At 51.8% G+C, this 4286-nt stretch overlaps 1 protein-coding gene across 4 annotated transcripts in view; it reads right to left on the bottom strand.

The window, feature by feature from the left end:
• Positions 1-4286, bottom strand: part of DIP2C (disco interacting protein 2 homolog C) — a 371728-nt gene that overhangs the window by 313526 nt on the left and 53916 nt on the right. The gene's annotated exons all lie outside the window — the stretch shown is intronic.

Raw genomic sequence — 4286 nt, 5'->3', positions numbered from 1 at the left:
GGTTGCAGACGCGGCTCGGATCCCGCGTTGCTGTGGCTCTGGCGTAGGCCGGTGGCTACAGCTCCGATTCAACCCCTAGCCTGGGAACCTCCATATGCCGCGGGAGCGGCCCAAAGAAATAGCAAAAAAAAAAAAAAAAAAAAAAAAAGCAAGATATTCCACTCCAGGGAGACATGTCAGAATTAGCCAGAGAGCCTTTTAAAACTATACACATCCTAGGTTCCTTTTGCAAAACAACAACCAAAAAAAAGGAAGAAAAAGAAAACCATCTCTGTCCTTCCAATACGTTGGAGCAGGGAGAAAATGGCTCAAAATCATTTACTTTGATCTAGTCAATTCAAGCGTTTTGAAACAGTTAAGAACATATCGATGACTCATCATAGGCAGACACAAGTAAAATCAACAAAAATATATTTAGTGGCTACATCTAAGGAGGAAGACATTTTTTAAAAATCTAGGAGGCTTCCCATGATAATAATTTTTAAAGCCATTTGTTACCATGCACGAGCAGAGTTCAAGAACCTCACTTCAAAGGAAGGCATGACACTAGACTCGCAGATGCCTGGGTTGGATTTGCTCATCTCAACTGTTCACGTTAGGATGACGTGTTCATCCCAATCATTCTGAAGGAGAGCGCAAGAGCTTCCTAGATTTTGGCAAACTTGACTGACCACTGGTGACAAGAGACATTCACTCCCCAAGCAAACACAGACACAACCTCATCAAAGCCACCAATGAAACGTGGTGGCTGAGTCAATGGACACTTGACCCAAACCTTCTTCCCCCATTTCTCCGCCCTAAGTGCATTCCAGCGTCACCCCCAGACTCTCCCACCATGTCAGCGGTCACGCAGAGGCATGTGCCTTGTGAAACGAGTTCTCTCCAGCTGCACTTCTCTCCCAGGTGACTCTCCTGTCCGCGAACCTCAGCCCTCCCTCCCTGCCCTTCTTCCCTCTTATCCAAACCAGCAGCCTGGTTTCACCCCAGACCCCAGCTCGCCTCCCCTACTCTACGCAGCCATCAGGCCAGCAGCTTTGCCTTCCTTGTGCTCTCAAGCATTTTGTTCCATCCGTCCCCACAAGTACAAACCACTTTGGTTACCTTCCTGTCACCTGAGGTACAAAAGGAGTCCCCAAGCCTGGCAGCCTCCCGCCCAGCCAAAGGCTCTGGGGTCATGACCTGCTCTGAGACTAGTCCTGCCACTAACCAGTGGGGTGACCTTCAACCCCCCTCGGGTACCGCAAATGTCAAATGGAAACAAGAATCAAGCCTCCCTCCAAGGGTTTTGTGAGGATCTTGGGCAGCCCAGCAGGTGCCAGCAACTCAAGTGCAAATCCGACTGTGACTTCTCTGATGGACCCCACCCCCACCCCCCGCACCATCCAACACAACCCACAGCACCCAGCAAGCAGGACAACTGCCCGTGAGCCCTCCATCTACACGAGCCCTCCCGTGCCCCAGTCCTCACACCACACACTGACCCGCTGCCACCTGGCCGCCACTCCCCGACAGAGCTCTCCCCTCCAGCTCTGGTGCTGAAAGCACTCTCCCTCTATGGAAAAAAAAAACCACCTCTTCCCAAGTGGGCTTGTCTATTTGTCCTTAATGCACTGATGCCACTTTTTGTGAAGAGTTTCCTTAGAGCAGTTTCAGTTCACAGCAACATTGAAAGGAAGGCAGAGAGATTTCCTATATCCGTAGCCCTCAAAAGCTCCCCAGCAGATGGGACATTTGTCACAGTGATGAACCGACACTGATGCAGCATCATCGCCCAGAGTCCACAGACGACGTGAGGGCCACTCTGTGTTGTCCAGTCTGTGGGTTCTGACGAAGGTAGACTGCGACATACCCACCACGATAGTGTCCCACAGAGAAGTCCCACTGCCCTAGAACCCTCTGTGCTGCCCAGTCATCCCTCCCTGCGCCCCCCCCCACTCCGCCCCCCATGCCTGGCAACCGCTGATCTTTTTACTGTCTCCACAGCTGGGCCTTTTCCAGTGTCACAGAGCTGGAATCACACACTGTGTAGCCTTTTCAGATGGGCTTCTTCCGCTAAGTACTTGCATTTAGGGCTCCTCGTGTCTTTCCATGGCTTGACAGCTGCTTTCTTCCTTCACCAGGTAACGTACAACTGTCTGCAGACGCACGGTTCATTTATCCACTCATCCTGAAGGACAGACATCCTGGTTGCCTCTACATTTTCACAATTATGCACAAAGCTGCTATAAACATCCCTGCATAGGTTTTTGTGTGTAAGTAAGTTTTCAGCTCCCTCCGGTAAATACCAAGGAGTGCGACTGCAGGATCTTACGATGAAGGTGCATAATTTAGTTTGGTAAGAAACCACCACACTGTCTTCCAAACTGCCTGCACTGTGCTGCGTCCCCAGCAGAAGTGACTCAGAGTTCCTACGGCTCCACATCCTCACCAGCATCTGGTGATACCAGCATTCTGGATTCTGCCCATTCTAGCGGGCGTGCAGTGGTACGAATTCCACTCTTGAAGAAATGCGCTTTGCTTTCAAGCACAGCAGTGGTATAATGCAGGAACAGTGTTGAGTAGCCTCGTGGCTCCAGGAAGACGGGGAACCCACCACCTCACTCTGCAGCGGGCATGCAAACCCTGCATCATGTATGTCTCAGCTGAGAGTCTAAGTTTTTTCAAAAATCCTAACACTTTGTTTTAAAATACTGACATTTTCTTTGTGCACGAGATGCCAGAATTTGACAAGGAAAGCAAACAACTTCAATTGTTTAATCCAGTGCCGACAGTGTATAAGTTACAAATTGGCCAAATAGTAAGGTTTTATGCATTTTTAAAAAATTGGTAACACTTTTGCTATGTATATTCTGGTATCCAAATGCTGCATTTACATAAATCGCAACTATCCCTTTGAGAAAAAAGTTATTTCTGGTGTGAGATGAGGAAAAGAAATCCTCTGAGCTGAGCCCTGGCAGACTTGTGGGCTGGTAAAGGCAGATGGCACATTGGCTGAGACAAGAAGCAACGCAGCCGCAGACTCACCCAGACCCCTCACCTGTGCCTCGCCCTAGCTGCTCACATGCTCACGTGCCCTGCATGCTGCTGCTGCTTGCATTGCAAACAGCCCTAGGAGGTGCAGGTTCCCGCCCCAAATGAAAAGTACCATCACATGGGTTTAAGCTGCAGCACTCATGTGGCGGATCCTGAGACCATAAATTATGTGTATCTACAGCCATGGGTCCTGAATAAGGAGTTTTAACTCACTGCAGTCTGCTCGCTTTTTTGCAACTAAGTTCAAAGACTGTCACTCAGTTACAGATTTCAAAACCATGGAATAACTCAGGATTTGGGGAGCAAAGCCTCTTGGGATGATTATCAGCATGGAGAGCACGTTGCAGGGTGGCTGCCTGTGCCCACCAGGGGCGCACCCCAGAGCCCACCAGATGCACACGCCACACACCCGCTGGGCTCCCTTCATGGGAGTCTGGACTGGCTTTTCACTTCTTCCAGAACTTGAAATCCAAAAGATCGGGCACATGTAAAAAAAACACAACATCACAAGTCCCTGGGATTTGCTTTTCCGATTCAGAATCCAATGAGGTCCTCAGAATCCACCTTAACTGTGTCCTCACCATGCCCCCCCACCCCCGCAAAGAGGAGCAAAATCAGAGCTGAGGCGGAGCTCCTGGGCCACGTGGAAACACACCTTCTGCAGCATCGACGCCTCCGGTGGGTAAGCAAAGCAACACGACTCTTCTCCAGGTAAGATCGCTCCAGCGCTATCAGAAAGTGTGCGCGTCCTGCATCGGGAGCTTCCGCGTTCCTCAGTGTGCAGCTTAGCAGGTTCATCTCCCAGGGGCTGCAGGACATCACCGCAAAGCCAGCAACTTAAACACAGGCGTCCCTGACAATTCTGGGGCCAGGAAGTCCGACGCGTCTCAGGGGCTGAAGTCCAGGCGTCCCGGGGCTGGTTCCCCGGAGGCCCCGTGCCGCTGCCATCCCAGCGCTTCCGCCTTCCACCATCCCGGCCATCGAGGCTGGGAGCGTCCTCACGTGGGGTGGCCCTGGCGCTCTGAGTTGGCTCCTCTGTCTGACCCCCGCCTGCCCTCAAGGGCATTTGTCCAGACCAGCAGGGCCCGTCTCGCCTGGGCAGCAACCTCTGTCCGCTTTGCCGTGAGCCCGACACACGGGCAGGTCCTGGGGTAGGACATTGGGGGCCATCATGCTGCTGACTCGTGACAACAGATATGGCTTCAAAGTGACTCGGGTGTCCCAGCACTGGCGAGCCAGTGAACCTCGGCCGA

This window comes from Sus scrofa, chromosome 10 (assembly GCF_000003025.6).
Source record: "Sus scrofa isolate TJ Tabasco breed Duroc chromosome 10, Sscrofa11.1, whole genome shotgun sequence".
NCBI classification, from domain to species: domain Eukaryota; kingdom Metazoa; phylum Chordata; class Mammalia; order Artiodactyla; family Suidae; genus Sus; species Sus scrofa.
This window is presented reverse-complemented; position numbering and strand designations above follow the sequence as displayed.